We start from the raw sequence: 19,562 nt of genomic DNA, 5'->3' as shown, positions 1-19,562 counted from the left end.
AATGCAAACCGCTGGATACACCTCTTGATCAGAATGTCAAGCTAGACATGAACACTGGGGTTGAAGAAGAGGATGTGACTATGTACAGGCAGATGGTTGGCAGCTTGATTTACTTGATCATCACTAGGCCTGACTTGAGCTATGCTGTAGGGCTCATAAGCCAGTTTATGCAGAAGCCTAGAAAGCCGCACTTGGATGCAGTTAGACGCATTATGAGATATGTTAAGTCCACTGTAGAGTATGGGCTGTTCTATGTCAGAGATAAGCCCTTGATATTGACCGGATACACGGATGCAGATTGGGCAGGTTGCTCATATGATCATAGATCTACGAGTGGATATGCATTTGGATTTGGTAGCGGCATGATTAGCTGGAGCAGCAAGAAGCAGCCTACGGTTGCTTTGTCAAGTACTGAGGCAGAGTACAGGGGTGCTGCATTGGCAGCATGCGAGATTTCATGGCTTCTCAAGCTTATGGCTGATTTGGACATACAGGTAGATGCTCCAGTGAAGTTACTATGTGACAATCTGAGTAGTGTACTCCTGGCTATGAATCCAGTCTATCATGCCAGGACAAAACACATTGAGGTACACTACCATTTCATCAGAGAGATGGTTCTTGCAGGACGAGTTGATCTTATGCATGTGAAGACTGATGAACAGGTAGCGGATATCTTTACCAAGTCCTTGGGTAAAGATAAGTTTTGTGGTTTTAGACAGCTGCTTGGAGTACATATGCTGTCTTGAGCTTGAGGGGGAGTGTTAGAATATCAAGCTCGTACATGTGTGTTTGACCGACATGAGCTGGACACAGCTAGTCTGGCTAGATCAGTTAGGTGTATTAAATAAGTCGATGTTACTTCTAGTGTGAATGGTCTTTATGACCTTAGGTTGTATATGCACTATGTGTGTCCTAAATGAATAAGAAGAAGAATAGAGAGTGTAAGCATGTTGCTGCACTCCGTGTTGCTCTCCTTCCTGCTCCCATGAAATCTAACACTACAAAGCCCTCTTATGCAACGAGAGGAGCTTGGCCACCCAATGTTCACATTAAGAAAATGCATCTCTACATCCATAATTTCTTGGACAATCATGCTATAGTATCCATACTAGTGGTACCAATTAGCTCCATTTTCAAGGGGAGGTAGGACCAACTTGATGTGTGTCACATGTATGGCCCCGCAATAGTTGGGAAAACTTTGTGAAACTTGGACTTTATTTGAGGCCATTGTAATAAATGTCTTCCATGTTTGCCAAAAGAATATGCAAAGTCTATACCAATTTTTGAAACTGTGGAGCATCTGCATCCAAAGTGTCCAAAGACATCTATGCAATGCATGCTTGATGATAGTTGATGGGTATAGATGGCGACCTTCCGCTCCACTAAGAAAATCATGCTCGATGCATTTTGAAGATACATTAGAATCCTTCCTTGCTACAAGTCATCGCAAACAAGCAAGCAAAAAAGGTCAAACAATTCAATAGGAAGACTGAACACCTCTTTGAGTCTTGCGTCGTCCGCATGTGCAAAGGAGACATAATGGTTCCACTAGATTATCGTTGGATGATCTTGGTTTCACATATCATGACTCTAGTGGTTGTTATGGAAGCAATGACATTTTGCAGCACCCACTGAGACCATAGAGGGACTTGCTACAGAAGTAAGGCCTCTTCATCCTCGCTTTTTCCCTCTCCGGATGAGACACAAGCGTGTTGGGTGCAGATATCTAGAGCTCGCTAAATAACAATTAGTATAGTCAACAAGGTTTGTTGGAGCATGAGGAGCATGAAGCTTGTTTGCACACCCTCGCTAATAGACCTGGATCAACATCAATAGATTGTAGGGTTGCATCATCTGATTTATTGGAGTTCACTAATAATGGTGTCAGCAGCCATGATGAATCAATCCATGCAGGCTATAAAATGAGGATAGAAGGGAAAGTGCAAAGGCTTAATGGTTTAGAGCTTGCATGAAGGTTGTGATAGAGTGATCTTGCGACTTTGTAGTTGGACTAAGTGTGGAAGAGAGACTATCAAAGATAGGATGGGAGATGCAGATACAATCTACAAACACTGTGGGGGCTCTGTTTGGATGTGCCCTTAGCTAATAGGCAAAGCCACCACTTGATTTGTAGGTGTCACAATGTTGCACCAACAACTTGCACGCACGCACGCACACACACACACAAAGAGAAAGTTTAAATTAGATAGTTTAACCTATATGAGAGAGAGAGAGAGAGAGAGAGAGAGAGAGAGAGAGAGAATTTTTTATTTAAAAAGATGTTTGGTTTAATTAAAGGGGAGAGAGAGAGAGAGAGCGCCTAGGCTAGCCCTACACATGAGAGAGAGGGGGGAGGAATTTAATTAAAAAAGAGAGAGGGAAAAGAAAGAGAGATTATAAGTGAGAGAGAGAGAGAGAGAGAGAGAGAGAGAGAGTATGTCTTACAATGAGAGAGAGAGAGAGAAGGGGAAAGGGGGCACTTTTAATTAAAAAAAGAGAGATTACATGTGAGAGAGAGGGGAGTGGAAATGGTTTTAATTTTAAAAAAAAGTTTGAAAAAAGATTGGAGGTTTAGAAAACCCTTTGGAAATTGGGGGCTTCCAACCAAAATAATATAGTAATAAAATGTAAAATGGTAAACCTTGCAATCAACGTTTCCTGAAGTGCTAGACGGGGTGCGACTGCGAGCCACCTGTTTTGAAGGGCGGGCCCCATGGATGTAGATATTTTGTTCACGTCTTAATATAATATGTTAATGCGAGGCTACTGTTCTAGCACGTGCCCGTTGGAAAGGCGCAAGGGAATGTGCTTGAAGACGTCTCTCTCTCTCTCTCTCTCTCTCACTTGCAAGTTGCCGTCTGTGTGGACCCTTGACTCATCAGCGTTGAGCGGAAACCGGAAAGTCCTTGGCTAGCCGCATCAGATAAGCTGCCTCTTTTTCAAAACGTGAAAAATGACGCTGAGTCAAAGTCCATAGATTTCACTTTTGAAGGAGGCTAGCTGGCGGTAGATACCAGATAGATAGTAGGCAGGCGCATGTTCTCTCTATTTATGGGGCAGACTGGGTAGTTGAGGTGTGTGTGTGTCTTTGTCTGTCTGTCTGTGTCTATTCAAGTAACACAACAATACCCTTCTTTCCCTGCTCCAGCTTCCTTTCTCTCTCTTTGTATCTTCACAAACTTCGTCTCTCTTTGTCCCATTCGAAGCAATTAGCGCCATGGCCGCCACCTCCTCACGCGCAGGCTTGCTGGTGCTTGTAGCACTGGTTTTGGTGGTGCAAACTTTTGCATGTAGGTATTTTGATGCGAGAGAGAGAGAGAGAGAGAGAGAGAGAGAGAGAGAGAGAATATATTTATATATATGTCATTGATTGATTTTGGAGGGTGATAATTTGCAGATACGTTAGTGCTGCCCATCAAGTGCACCCACCCCCAAACAAGCGACGGGAAGCTGATAAGCGTAGAGTGCCCCATCATTGCAGGCAGCACGACGCAACGCAACGGCACGGTCTGTCTGCCCCTGTGCCCAAGGCCCGATGAGGTGGGCAGATGCAAAGGCCGGACTTGCCGGTGCTGCACCACCGGCGTCTAACGTGGCTCTCTTCTCAACATGTTTGTGCTTCGCTTACATAGCTGCTAGCTGGATGCGCGCGCGAGGGTTGTGCACTGTGTATCCACGCACCTTGCCAGCTCTCACAAGGACGCATACATGTAAACTTTAAAGGTATCTTTGTGATTATGAAGCTCTGTGCGCTGGGAGTGATTACATTTTACATGCCTCAAGAATGAGTTACGTCCCACGCTTTACGTGCCTCCGGGCCCGAAACACAATTGAAAATTATTTTCATAATTACATGGTCTGTTTCCATTAAGATCTCTTACGCAAGCTTCAAACCTTGAATTGCCATTTCTGAAATGTTGGTTAATGTTGAGAGAGAGAGAGAAACTTGTGTACAATTGTATGCATAGCAATGAATACACGTAGATATCCATGTATATATATGTACACATGCCGGTACACACCCCACCCCAGCTCCCCAACTTAGATATAGCACTAGTGGTCTTTGAGTGTGGACATACCCAAGAGCGACACATTTTGGTGGTTTTCAATGTGAAACATTCCACTAGCCCACCACATTTCACAAGTACGCTAGCATCGTTCTATTACAAACACCTTAAGAGCATCGATCCCAATGCCACAACTACAAGATACTAATGATTGCAACATTTAAAAACTACGGTCAAAACATGTAAAAGAGCAATAGAGAGGGTAGAGAACATGCTTAAAAATGCAAGGAAGAGAATGACAAATTCATTGAATAATAGTGGGATGTGCACTATAAGAATACTCTACTATACCAAAGTCTTCACCTAACGATTTTCACATTATACATGGCAATTTTTGTGGCAAGGACAAACTTTTCATTTGAATGCAAATTACGATACATATACCTATGGTAAACTAAAAAAACAAAATTGCAGATTTGCAGAGAGAGAGAGAGAGAGAGAGAGAGAGAGAGAGAGAGAGAGAGAGAGAGAGAGAGAGAGAGAGAGAGAGAGAGAGAGAGAGAGAGGTGTGTGTGTCTCTCTGTGTCTGAGTTGATTAAAGCCACCCACCTCACATGGCTAGGGAGATCAGAAGCATGAAAGAGGACATGGAAGTACATCATCAAGCTTCAAGGTGAGTCCCCACTTTCTTTTTTTCTACAATCTTTTGTACATTTTTGTATATATATACTCCACTCTCTCTCTATTGTGAGCATTAAATAAATGAAATACTTTCCCTCGCCTTGCGTTCTCTTTTTTTTTTGTGGGGGAGGTGGGGGGGCTGCCATGTGGCATCCGCCCCCCACCTCTCCTTAACTAATTAGTATAGATGTAGAAGAATAGGCTTAGGTTGGGAACCACTATAGCTAGCATGATACTCAAGTCATAGAGCTTCAACCCAAAACTATAACTAATAAAAAGGCAAAATATAGTGTGGTGGATACCATGTAAACACATTTAAAACCACAAATTTTATCCTCATATGACACCACTAAAACTAGGTTTGCTCTACACACATGCAAAACCTAAAATGATCATATCTTCTCGATACAGTGATTCAGAAGATGTTTTAATGTGGCAACTTCTCATTTTACACAAATAGGCCTAGTGGGAATATGGAATATATTTCCAACATCAATATTGTCCAAGGCATTGAATCCACAGATCGGACTACGGAGAGAAATTCAAATAATCCTAGGATGGAGCAATGTCTTAATAAGACAATTTCTATGCGTGAATATTGGACTACTAAGAAAAGAAAACAGAGAAGAAAAGAAATAAAAAGTATCAGGTTGAAAGATCTATCTTCAATGGATGAAGCAAAGCCAAGAAAGCGGATATGTTTAACTATGGAAAAGTGTTGGCGCAAGCAAACACTAGGGCTTATAATAGGTACCTGAAGAGAGTTATTCCGATAGCTCTTTCTTTATTTGACTATTTAGGATTTGCGATCATTAATAGTTAATATCGAGAGAGAGCTTCTATGCAACATCTATAGCACACTTAGCCAGCTCAAGGTACCCTACACACATGAGCTCTTCTTGAAGAGATCTTATTTGATGATGGTGTTGAATAATACCAATGGCAATGGTATAATGATGATCGGATTCACTATAGGGGTCTATATCAAATGAGTTACACTCCCACTCAAAGTAGATTGCCTTTTTAGGAAAAGGGAAACGCTACAACTTCCTCCTCCCTTAACGAACTATTTATGGCATTAGGGTCGCTAAGACCTCTCCCTCATAGGGGTATCAAGCTGCTACGTTGAGGGGAATACCTCCTAAGGAATTCAGCCCACCGTCTAGCCCTTTAAGATCTTTTCTATTTTTGGATCTCAACTTGATAGTGTCTATTAGGAAATAAGGGGTCTATTTTCGATGTTCTTTGGCATAAACTAATTGATTGGCCTCTAATTATAATAACAACGATTCAAATTAATCTAATAGTCATCATCAAGAAGATGCATAGGATGATTCATAACACTTTTTCATCCAATTCCATTCTGATGTATATCCATCTAATTAGATAAAGCTTAAGTCTTTGGACTCCAAAAGCTATATACTAGAGCTCTTACCTCACGATGTCATGGGATGTTTGGCATAGAGTGTGAAAGTCGGAGATGTACTGTCATGTAGATGAATTTATGCTTTAGCTACATACTAGTAGGTAAAGGCTCCTTGCTTAATACACTTCTCAAACTTGCTCATTATCATGGTAATGTGAGATAGCCCAGTGATAGTTAGTGAAGTCTTGGATGGTCATGATCATGTGGCTTGGTATAGTGGCTTTGTAGCCACTTAAGTAACTTTTTCTAGAGGCTAGTGATGTGAAGTGAATCATGAAGATCAAGAATACCATTCAATGCAAATTTAAGGGTGCCAATAGGACTGATTATGTGGCTGTTGTCCAATATGGCTAGAAAGCTAAAGGAGATGGCATGTTGTTAACCCTAGTGCAAAGAAAGCAAAAAAAAAAAAAAAAAAGACATAGGGCAAAGTGAAAAAAGGTAGCTCAACTGAAGAAATAGGAGGAAAAAATGCCAAAAGCGCAAGCGCAACCTTAAAAGTTCAGGGCAAGTGCAAAAGAGAAAAGGTGCATTTAAATATAAAAATCCACTCTGAATCTTTGTAAAAAAGTGTTAGGCTTCCTCATATGCAATTTGTAAATGTAGAGGGGCATGGATGAAGGCACAATGCAAATAGAAAGGGAATAGGAAAAGTGGACAAGTGCAATGGCTATCTCTCACATAGTCATATGTGCTCTCACACCTATGAGTGTAGTGAGATTACCTCCATGCTCAATCAAGTTGCCTCCTCCCTCAAGCACTTCGGTAGCTCGGCGATCCAAGAAGGTGCAAGCTCAAGCAAGCTTGATTCTCAAGCTCCAAGCTCCAAGCTCCATGCTTCATTGCTGCGCGCGAGACAAGAGAAGAGAAGATAATAAGAAGAAGAGAAGAGAATATGGATAGCTTCTTTACTAGGGTCCCTCACCCTCACGCACTCACTCCCTCATACTCCCTTTCTCAAGTGCAAGCTGAAGCAAGCAAGAACAAGATGAAGAAGAGAAGAGGAGAGCTAGTTTTGGCCTCCTCCCTCAAGCACTTCGGTAGCTCCACGATCCAAGAAGATGCAACCTCAAGCAAGCTCAATCCTCAAGCTCCAAGCTCCGTGATTCATTGCTGCGCGCGAGAGAAGAGAAGAGAAGAGAAGACGGAGAGCTTCCCCACCACAGTCCCTCACCCTCACACACTCACTCCCTCGCACTCCCTCTCTCAAGCGCAAGCTCAAGCAAGCAAGAACAAGAAGAAGAAGAGAAAAGGAGAGCTATTTTTGGCCACACATAAGAATGAGCTTCTTCATTTACTTTTTTTCTTTTATACAAAACCCTAACTCTAATCCCCTTTGGGCACCCATCCCTTTTTATATACCCGGCCATTTTAGTTGAAACACTTGAAATGATAAGCAGTCCGTGAGTCTTGGTGGTCAAGCAAGAAGCTCCCACATTTTGGTTCCATTACTGGGACCAATGGATTCAAGATTTGCGTGCTTCTGCACTTTGAATCGAGCATTGAAGTAGGGTTTGCCTTGAATCAATGCTTGAGATAGGTAGGAAGTGAGGGATTTGAAGGGATATTCGATCTCCTTTGTAAGTAAAATTTTTTGATTTTTTAGATTTATGAAGTAGATTGGAGTTATAAGTTACTACTTGTGATTTTAATGCATTTAGATAATGAAAAAGAAAAAACACAGTAGGGTTCTGATATAATAGTAGGCCCAAAATGGAGTAAAAAATAGAGAAAAGAGAGCTTCAAGGCATTAGGAAAACAAAGAGAGAGAAGGGGGAAGTAACAAGGCAAGAGAGAAAGGGCTTAAGAAGACAATAGGGCAAAGAGAGAGCTTATTTTTCATTTCTGAGTTGAGGGAGAGAGCTTGACAGAGAGAGAGAGCTACAGGGCTAGAAACCATTTCGTGCTTAATCTTCACTACCACACTTTCGAGCCATGTAATTAAGCTCTAAGTGTGCTATAATGTTGGATAGTTGCTCCCAAGATCATAGATGGAAGATTAATCTAGGCGTGTGTGAGATTTGGCAAGTTTTCATCATTCTAGACCGTCGCCAGTTGCACTTGAATGGATTCCATAGTTGTCCGCCAAGTCTTGCTACCACTTGGACATAGTTCAAGTCACAAGTCCACTTGGATAACCAAAAGCCATTCGAGTTTGAGACTCGGACTCGGATGTCACTTGGATAGGTCCACTTGGACTCAGACAGTACACTCAAAATTGGAGTCTACTCGAATATACCCACTCGGACGGTCCGGTTAAGCACTCAGACACAGTCCACTCGAACTCAGATGGATACCCAGACTCAGACATTTGAGTCTGAAACTCAGACACTATCACTTACATGAGCTACATAGAAGTCAGATCTTGAAAAATTGGACCCACACCAAGGCATGCAAAGGCTAGGCCCAATCTAGACAACAATTCCCTAGGCCTCCAAACACATAGAATGCCTCATAGGGCCACCAGACTCATTGAACAAATATGCTACTCCTCAAACCACACGTCTAGGATGCTGTAGAGACCAGAACAAACTAGCTAGAGTGTTCATTAAATGCATCGAAGGATCAAGAAGAGTATGCCACACTCTATTGTTTTCATTGGATTCGCACATTGCATCAATTAAACACTTAACGTGCACAAAAAAGCTGGTAGCCTAATTTCGCACATCGCACTTTGAGGAACACACCTCTAGTATTTGAGTGCAAGTAACATTGAGGATTGTTTTGAATAACAAGGAATTTACCTAAGGTAAGATAAGTGGAACGAACCCACTAATAGGAGGAGACCCCCAGACATTGAATAGTGGCTAAGTATCCTAGTCATCGAACATTGAGAGACTCGAATCATCAAGCCGTTTAGGGAGCGATAACAACATGAATGATTAGGGATGTAGCTCTACTCGACTTGATCAATGCGATTGAATCCCTAGTTGCTCAAGAAGTCAATAATATGTCAGAAACCAGCGCCAACCTGGAAAATGATGAGCTTGACTTGGGAGAATTCCTAGTCGACACCCATCAAAATGATGACCCCGTATGACTTGCAAACCAAAATGGAGCATCATGGTAGACCAATCGAGGATATCTTAGCTGATCTAGAGGAGGAGAGAAGGTTGGCAAGGAAAGCACTGCAAAGCATGGCTACCTACAACTGAGAGCAATGAGCTCAAAAGGTGAGACAAGACATAGAAATACATGGGGTTAACCGAGAGCAATGAGCTCAAAAGCTGAGAGAAGATATAGAAATGCATGAGGTTTAACGTGTCTTAGCTCTTGCCAATAGAGCCAGGACATGACCAAATGGTGAGAGGGAGAGAGACTTAGAGGCTGATCTTACGCTAAGCGAGCTTCTCACAAAGTGACTCTTAGACAAAGGAGCAGAGCAGAGCAACTCTAGCAACTATGTTGCAAGCAGGACTAGGAATCATCCCAAACTCTAGGAGCTAGACCAAGATACTTGTGGTTGCTAAGCAACCCGACAAGTATCAGCCTGACAATGACCCATATAGCTTTGTGGAGAAATTTGAGCAAGTATGCGAGGCGAATGGCCTCACCGACCTTGCTCAACCTGCACAAGCTTTCAGACTTTGCCTAGGAGTCAAAGGACGAGCCTCGTACACTAGTCTAAACAATGATGAATGCAATGACTTTAATAACCTCAAGAGTCTCTTCATCAAGAGATTTCTGAGGTAGGATACTTTGAAAACCTCATCGTTAGATTGATAAACACTAGTCAAAAGGATAAGGAGGATGTCCAAGTCTACGTCACCCACATGCAAAGTCTCTTTAAGAGAATCCCAGCCACAAAGCGACCTAGCAAATGAGTAGTCTCCATTGTGTTCATAAGTGGAATCTGAAGTGAAGAGCTTTACAAGACCTTGGTGAGCAACTCAACCTTTCAAAGGGATGTGCTAGCTAGGGTATGTGAAGAAGCCATATGAGTGGATGGCCTACGCAAGGAGAGGAGCTCAAGGCCCACAACCTGAGATAGCACTACCTCTAGAATCTCAGAAAGAGCTATGACTATTTTAGTGAAAGATCCCAATAGAGCACCCAAGGCAAGCGAAAGAGTATTGAGACCAGAGCCAAAAGCTGGCAGACGTGAAGCTAGAGTTGGCTAGGCTTCAAGAGATGATGAGAAGGCTTGCATGACCTCACGTGCAATGCGTGCATTGCAGAGAAAACCACCTTTTGACTGAGTGCATGGATCCTAGATCCAGGCCCTGTGCCAATTGCAGTAGGTTTGGCCATGATGTAATGCATTGCCAATATCCGAGGCAATTTCCATACCCACAGCCATACAATCAGTCTTACTACCTAGGGAATATACCACTATATTACAGAAGGGGAGCTCCACTAGCTCTCCCAACACCCAATGATTCAAAGCTAGTCATCCCTAGGATGGACATCAATTCCACATGGATTGATGTCCATCCACTAGCTCTCCTAGCACCCAATGATTCAAAGCTAGTTGTCCCTAGGATAGACATCAATCCCATAGGGATACCTAGACCTCTTGGACCCATATTGTGACCTATCCATTGAGCGATGCTCCAATACATTACGTAGAGAAGCCGAATGAGGACAAAGCATACGTAAACCCTTATGTCTCATATGATGAAGAGGGTAATCCCAACTTAATGGATTTTAGACCAATGTCAGTGATGGTGTTGGGAAGTTGAAGAGGTAGAGATCTAGGAGGAGAGAACCAAGAATCTATCGCATGCTAGACTTGCGGTCATCTAGGACACATCTCATAATGATGCCCCAAAAAGGAGCAAGCCAATCAAGAGAAGGCCGACCTGAGATGCCCTAAGTGTGGGATCACACACTTGTACGTCGAGTGCCCTAGGCGGAAAAACCGTCCACTAGTTCGGCTATCATGCCATCTGTACCATTGGGATTGTTCAAAGTTGAAACATTCGATGGCGAAGCCACACCAATTCTGCTAAATGTCATGACACCAACATAGGCAAACCATGCCGGTATTTCATTACCAGCACCTAGCAACCTCAACGTACCATGAATAGAGAAGAGAAGTCGTAGAAGAAGGAAAAAGAGGGCTGAGACGAGGATTATGCTTAAGATAGATAGTGCCACCATGTTACCAAAGGGGAAGCAAGTCACATAGATGCAGAAGCAGAGACATTTGCTCCTAAGACAACAGAAAAGAGAAGTGCCAAGGTTAGGCCGATATTAGGTACCAATTAGAAGTGGTTAATAAGGTCAAGGAGTGGGTGACAGAAACCCACACCCCACGTAACATTGCATAGACAAAGCCTAGATGCCACAAGTGGACAGATCGCCCAAGCTTATTGGCAAGAGAGTGTAGAGCCTAACAAAAAGCAAGCAGTTGGAAACTTGCTCATGGTGTTGATATCAGTCCCTACGACCCTATCTTTGGGAGAATTTCTTAGGTAGAACACGACGCTATGGCAAGGGTTGAAGCAGTGGGTAGAACAACATGATGAGCTTGGAGTAACAAACTTGCCTGACCATAATGCAGTAACACACATACCAAGGTTAACCTTGAGCTCAGTCCTTAATCCTTTGCACATGAATGCCTTTTGGAAAGGGACAAAGATGCACACAGTTTTGTCTGTCAATGCATTAGAAGATGCTACAAGAAAGGAAATTGCAGGCATAGGAGTAGGAGTCAGTGTACTCTGCCATGCAATCATAAAGGCTTGGGGTAAACCACCTGTGGAGACCACAAGGTTTAATGTCACATTGGCTAACTGAATGAAGGTTAGACCATTTGGAGTGCTAAAAGCCTAGCCCTTGAAGATAGCAAGATTCCAGTTCTCAGTGAACTTCATAGTCATGAAGGGAGTGGACTACGACATCCTGCTAGGCCGATCCTGTATGAAAAATACACGAGTGATAGAAGATTGGGGTAATGGTCTCATTTTCTTAGGCAACAGATTGGAGGCTGTAAGAGTCAAGATGGATACTTGGAAGACCACTCCAATCAACCTAGATGCCATCTCTACTATGTTGAAAGGAGACTCATAAGTCAACAAATCCTATGGGCCACTAATAAAGTATATCCCTTGCCTCGACGAGTGGGATTGGATGCATGTGCTAGCCACCATCAATCTACCATTCTCAGCTAAAGAGGAGGATTATAAATAGGCTACCAAGGTAGCTAGTGAGTCCCAAAGAGTCACATAATCTTAGCTATTATCAAAGAGTAGGGTTTCATCATCAATATCACTCTACATGATGGCTAGGAGCTCTAGTAATCGACCAATACAAGTGCACCTACCACACAAGCCTCCAATGCTAAACTTGCCTGTAAATGTAAGAGTAGCCACCATCACTAAGGTTGAGGAAGAGGATGAGGACGAAGTGGCACCTGTATACCTGTGCATATCAATCACTGATCACACGACATATGCCTTTGATGCACTCATTGACGAGGAAGCTGACATCAATATCCTTATGCATAATCATTGGACCCTCATTGATCACCCCAACTGCACCCTACCAATGCCAAACTCAACCCATTTGGGGGACAATCCTACCCACTACTAGGAAAGTGCAAAACAATAGTCTCTATCGAGTCTGAAAACCTACCTATGATCTTCTATGTGATACCTAACACTAAGGCCACTGGCAAGGAATCATTGCTAGGACGTGTATTCAAGAAACAAGCACACTGCAATGTCAAGTATGACTCACAATGCATTCACCTTGCCATTGGCAATGTTTGGATAATGATGGCTTTTAGAAAGGATAGTGCAACTCGATCAGAACTTGCAATGCCACTAGTAGAGGAACCTAATGCAAGGTCTAAGGAGGGGGATCACAACTTGTCCCACCTTGCCAAGAAGACAAATCAACCGCAACCTAAAGGAGACAAATCCAAGACCACATCTAAGACCACTGAGCAGGAGCTCAAATGGGCACCCAAATGACAACCACAACTGCCTAGAAGCCAACCCTCATGAACTCATGACCATAGAATATCACATCCTAGGGCAAGGAGGCAAAGCTGGTGCTATCAAAGCAGACGGAAAATCAAGCTGTGATGGGTGCCCAAAGACCTATTGCACGCTCAAGGCTACTATGAAGGCAACAATTGGATTTGGTTGCCCAAGACTAGGAGCAGTATGCATGCTCCTCAATCCAAGCCCTCCAGCCCATCTCCACAAAGTGGCAAGCGAGCTAGGAATGGGAAATCCATTGAATCAAAAAGCACCAAATCCATAGAACCTCAACGAGTCTATTGACCAAAGCCACAACTAGCTGGCCCTAGGCCATCTCAACCTAACACTTCTAGTGTCCCAACTACGCCACATGTTGAGAGCAGCACATCAACTAAGCCACAAGACCAATCCATCATGCACAAGTGGCCAACAGATACCCCATTGAACCTCCCATAAGGTAGGCATCAGTAGTTGAGCTATCCAGCTCAACCACACCCCAACCTTCTACTACAGGTTTCAAACCCTACTATAAGCGGAGATCCATTCTTATGTTGACCGCGGACCTAGCCACGAATATGGGGGATGAATTAGTCACCTACATCAGATGCTTGGATGCCACATTCACCACACTAGCCACCAGGAACTATAAATGGTTGGACTTAGGCCTCCTTGACAAAACATTAGCAATGGAAGTACGATCCTTGTCATGCACATGTTGAGAGGGCTATGAGTTTGTGTTTATCAAGATTCCTGAGATAGCCGAGGAATTGATTGTGGACAGTGAGATCTCTCGAGAGCAAGCTTGTGTACAGCGACTAATCACATCCTATTGTAAGAGCAAGGTCTCTACAACAAGCCAAGAGTTGACCAAGATAGCCAACTTTGACTCTTCCTTTTTGCAAAAATGGTATGGTCTGCATCTCCAATGGGAACAAGAGGGCTGCCAAATCACAACCAATGCCGATCAGAGATGCTTTAATCAAAACTCATGAGTACGATCCTACCTATGTGGCTTCTACCTCATTCAGAGTCTTGCCAGCACGCGCAAATGACCTTTAGACGAATATGTCATGGATCACCCCTATTTCAATCAACTTTTGATTGAGGAAGAACTACACATTGCTAGCAGGATGAACTCCGAGGACTTCCTCACTGACATCCTGACCTACATTACACACATAGGCATTAGACCTCATGACATGGAATGCCATGTCCACTTGGAATATAACCCAAACTTCTATGATTGACAAAGTAAGTATAGCAAGCATGTGTTGAATGCCCTTAACCCTTCATCCTCCAATCCTAGGAAGGATTTTCATCACTCTTGGGGAGGAAGGGGGTAAGGTAAAAAAGTAGGCTAAAAAGCAGACACAACTTGAACCTTGAACCAAATTGTTAAAACCAAGAAAGATTGATGAAAGTCAATTTTTACTTAAGGAAAAATTTCATAGAGCTCTTGGTTGAACTATGTGGATTGCTTTGAAGCAAAATGTTAAAAAACACAGATCTAGAGCTATGCTAGCTATTGCGAACGAAGGTTATAGACATAAAACATGATTGAGATAGAGAATTATAACTCAGGTGAATTAGGTTCCAAGATAGATTAACTTGGACTCATAAACACAATCTTGAGTGACACAGAATGATTGTTCTATTCCCCTTGAAATGAGTGTCAAGTATATGCTTATATAGATTTTTGGATAGTACCACTTTTACTCTCTGTGCTTATGGGATTTTGGACAACTCTTCCTAGAGCTTCTAGAGCATACATCTTTGTCATAAAGCCACTTATGGGCCAGCCTCTTTGGGGCGCACATCTAGCCTCTATGGGCATACATACAAGAATCATTTGCTATTCTCAACAAAAATTTCATTCTACACTTAAGCACTTCATATTTCTATGGTATATATTCATAATCCCCTAATAGTGAGCTATTGCATCGTGACAGGAACCTGAGAAGGCTGGGCACGACAAAGACATCAAGCTTGCATCCACTGAAGAAGAGTAGACCAAATACGGCCTAATGATGGAAATAAAGGCCTTTAATCAACTGGAGTTTAGAAGCATCTAGAACTTAGGAAGCGTGGTGATGAAAGAGTAAGTGGTGAAACAGATGGTTGACCAAGGTAACCTTGGTAAATATATGGAGAAGGTCGGCCAAGCCATCATCAACTACAGCAAGTGTGTAGAATTCCTACGAACTTTTGATGCAAAGAATAGGAATTGTGGCACCGTGACATTGAGACATGGAGGAGAGATTTGCAGAGTAGAAGTGGACTTGAGCCTCGAAGTGATAGAAAGAGCTCTAGGTTTTATCAACAAGCTTGAGAGGTAGCCCAAAAGAGATGTTTATAGTATGCTAGGGATGGACAAGGCCCAAGTGTACACAAATGATGGAGTTATCTTAGCTGACATCCCTGACCCCGACATTAGGCTGCAAGCTCTAGCTAGAGGTACAATGTCTTGATGAGTAGGATTGGAGTGCCACTGCTCAAGAGCCTCACAGCCCGGTCCCTAGATGAGATCAATTGGAATGGCAATGTGTGCAAGACCATGGAAACCTTAGTGAAAGCACTAGCCACAAGAGCCAGAGTAGGATTGGAATGGCTTCCACAATAGAGACAACAAGGAAAAAGCCAGTAGCTAAGGCCTCCAACATAGGCTTTGGAGGTATGCTCACTGCCACCATCTAAGAGGCAGTTGGGGACTTGGAAAGATAGGAACTAGTAGAAGAAACCCTCAAGCACTCACTAGTCCATAGATCGCTAGTGCTGTCACTCGAAAAGAGGGAAGCTCCACCCCAAGCCCACCAACAACAAGATGCCTCAAGCAAGAGAACCATTAGAAAGGAAGGGAAGGAGAGCTTAGTCCCATTGAGACAAGGCGCAAAAAGAAAACTCAAGCTGAGCATCCTAAGGAATAGAAAGAAAACCATGGCCGAAAAAGACTAGGAAGTGGAAGCCGCACAAAATGAATCAAGGAAATTAGAAGATGAATGGATAAAGAAGTAGGAAGAGGAGGAGGAATGAGTAAGAGAGGTGGAAGAGACGTCAAGAAGGAAGGAAGAGGAACGAAGAAGAAAGCAAAGAGAAAATAAGAAAAGGCTGAAACGAGGAGAGGAGAAAATGTCCCTAGCTTTGCGGTTGTCGGTAGAGTAAGCCTCCCGGCCCAAAGAGCTCATGAGGAGAAGCCCATGTGATGAGCTAGGCTCAACACTGCAGTAGAAGGAAGAGTTTAAGAGCCCATTGTGCCAGGCAAGGGAAAGGCCCCCATAAATGCACCACCACCGACCCCTGATTGCCACACCAGTCACACCACCAAAGAGACCTCACAAGGGGGAGTGGACCAAAGAAATGTGATGGCATGGGTGCAATACCTACTAAGTGTGGGTGAAGTAGCTTGGCCTAGCACCACCTAGTGGTGGAGCTCCAATAATAGAGATAAAGAGACATGTTGTCATGGATGTAGAATCTAGGAAGTGTAATATTTCCGCACACTGCGTACCGTAAATATTGACTTCCCGCACGTCGTGTAAATCCTGTGCAAGGTTATCCCCTACATCGTATTATTGGTAGCTTAATCCATACCATGCACGCTCAAAAAAAGAGGCCTCCGCATTGTAAATAAGAGGCTGAGGTTGAAGACCGTAAAAGCCGCGAGGGAACACCCTTTTTGAAGGGGCAATTTGGAGATTTTTAGGCAAATTTTTTTTTAAATTATTATCCTTTCCCCCAGCCGATGCATGGCTGGAGGAGAGGGAGTGTGGGGAGGAATGGCCAAGGAGGAGTGAGTCGGATTGCATGAGGAGGAGTCCTCCACGTGTGTGGAGGCCCTCTTTCCCCCCCCCAAGGCCTATAAACCCCCCCCCCCCCCCAGGGAGTCAGGGGGGAGGAAAAAAGCGTGGGAGGAGGCCGCCGTGTAGGAAGTCGCCAGCCGCCTTAGGCCGCCACCACATTCCGCCAGACCGCCACAGTCCGCCGCCGTGCAGGAAGCCGCCAGGCCACCTCAGTCCGCCGCCATCCCCGCCCTCTTCACGACGAACCCCCCCCCCCCCCCCTCGACGTTGCTGCAGGACAGAAGCTTCTTAGAAGCTTCTTAAGAAGCTTCTAAGGATTAAGGCCATAGGCCTTGATCCTACGCGACTTCGCGATTTTGAATCCGGTTAGGGAAATACCTATTCCCACGCAAGGAGAAGATAGCGATCCTCTAGCCATCTCGAAAAGCGAGAGTAAAGGAGTCCGTAACCACGACTACAATGGCTCCCAAGAAGTTGCAAGGCGCGACCGCGGGAGGTTCATCTCCGAGCATACAAGTGGATATCTCCCGAGCCCACAAGTCCAGGTTTTTTCGAGTTTATTCTCGCATAAAGAAATGTTTAGGCACGCTTAATTCCATAAGGGAGAATGCATTTTACGCTTATTTTCAATGCATGTGGCAGTGTTAAAAATACATTTGATAAATTATCTCTTTAAACATTAGATAAGGTTGGTACATGTCATGGAATTGAAACGGTTGCATTTCCGGAGTTGTCCGCCTTAAAGGACTAGCTGCATGTTGCTATTTTGGAACATTATCAAAGTAATTAGTCTAAACATATAGGACAAAGAAATGAAATTGATAAGTGCATTTGGTTACTAGACATGGTAGGAATAAGCGTGTGCCGCATTTTGGGTAACATCTTCCTTGTAATGATTTGTGGGGAAAAGTTAACACCCATAAGATATTATCCGGAAAGAAATAGAAGAGTACGAAAATGATCTTATGAACTTGCAAGTAGCATGTAACATGGAATAAGTTAACACTAGTTTTAGTTAGTATGAACTTCATTAACTACATTGTAGCCAGGGGGAAGTTGCGTGTTGCATAGTCATCATGCAGAAATTCCATTCATTAGGAGCCGTATCTAGAAAAGGTCGCATGGGTTATCAAAGCATGAGATTCTAAAGACAACAAGGTTGTAAGCATGATTATTTGATGTAAGTCCTAGTATGTCCTAGGAAGGTTAGTATCCAGATTATCATGCATTTTTACTATACCAAGGAAAGATAGAGTTATTGTGAACCATGTGATGCGTGGGAGCAATGAAGCACATGTTTACATGTAATATGTTAGTTGCAACTATTTTACCTCTTTTAGATCTAGTTTATTGTCTCTAGGAAGGATTCATCCTTGTCGCGAGACAAGCATAATGAATTATCCAAATCACCTAGCCACAAAGGAATCATATGGTACGATAGACACCCCGAACACTAACTAGGTTAAGGATTCGGCCAAGTTTTCCAAATGTCGCTAAGTCGAAACCTTCAAGCCAATAGTCCTAACCACATTCCCAAAATGTTGAGCTAATTGGATGCTCATGTAAACAATAATCTAGGATTCCTACCTTAAGGACCAAGCGTTCAAGATGATGAAACTCGATTTAAGTTGGACTAAACGCTGTCGATTTAGTGAAATTAAGGATGGGTGGGTAAAAAGACACCCTAAACCCTCCTTCTCGACTGAAGTTAATTCCGTGACCTGAATACGCCATTCATTAAGGGAAATGATCTCTTAGAATGGAGGCGACACTTGTGCAATAAATTGCAACGTCACTTAGCTTTGCGGTTTGACCATAAGAAGTTTTGCCATTCCGTGGATTAAGGTTGGCAGGTTCTTGCGCCAGTTTAAACTCGCAAGGGGAAAAGGGTAGTCGTCCTTTTACTCTATCCTCATTAGGGAAACTTTGTCAAGTTAAGGGAAGCTAGGCATTTGCTTGGACGAAAATGATTAATCAATAAACTAAAGCGACATGGTCGCCGGAATTTACCATAAACCAAACCTAAAGTATTGACAGGGTATGACCCTAGCCCAAGGACGATAGGAATCTTGCCAAGTTGCAATTGATTCCGGATCGAATGCGGGTTGCATTCGGAGAAAAGGAGTCACTCCTTAACAGTTTGCCAGCTAAAACGACCACTGGAATTGATTGTGCTTGTAACAGTTTAGAAAGCACTGTTTGCATTGTTTGCTCAATGAACTAAAGGATGAAACGATATCTAAATACTTCAGGTTGAAGGCCTGAAGGGAGAGGCAGCTTCAGTTACCCTCGACTGCCTGCCTGACCCTAACCAAGGGGGTTGTTAACCGCGCCGGGAACGTGGACCGAACCCGCCGTGAGAGGTCTCTCCGTTGAGTTCTACTTGGAGCAGGAGGACGCTTGGGTGCCAGAGGGGGCTCTGGCCGTAAATCCCTCGCCTTCCGGGCCTTGCACAAGAGGCTAACGTGACTCGGGATTGGATCTCGAGGCCCGCATACTAGTCTACGGGCAGAAGCTTGGATTAGTGATCCCTGGTGGATTACTGGATAGCCTTCGGGCGGATTATGAACAAGCCTACGGGCGGAACTCCTTGTATTTCAAAGATAAAAGGATAAAATGATAATAAAGAAGTTGTTTGACATTGTTTTCTTTATGTCCTGTGATAAGATTACGTGAAGGAACCAGTGCTTAACAGGGCTAATCAAGGAAGCTGTTTGTT

General features: G+C 43.5%; 1 protein-coding gene across 1 annotated transcript in view; it reads left to right on the top strand.

Moving 5' to 3' along the window:
• Positions 1–3,586: 3,586 nt before the first annotated feature.
• Positions 3,587–19,562, top strand: part of LOC148019900 (uncharacterized) — a 51,683-nt gene continuing 35,707 nt past the window's right edge. The window contains exons 1-2 of the mRNA XM_087700089.1: positions 3,587–3,723; positions 4,630–4,680. The gene's annotated coding sequence lies outside the window, so the exon portion shown is untranslated. The remainder of the gene's footprint in view (positions 3,724–4,629; positions 4,681–19,562) is intronic.

Source organism: Lygodium microphyllum, chromosome 19, assembly GCF_053477565.2.
Source record: "Lygodium microphyllum isolate KBCC chromosome 19, Lygodium_microphyllum_v1.1.10, whole genome shotgun sequence".
NCBI lineage: Eukaryota > Viridiplantae > Streptophyta > Polypodiopsida > Schizaeales > Lygodiaceae > Lygodium > Lygodium microphyllum.
The sequence above is the reverse complement of the archived record's forward strand: the minus strand, read 5'-3'. Positions and strand labels throughout refer to the sequence as shown.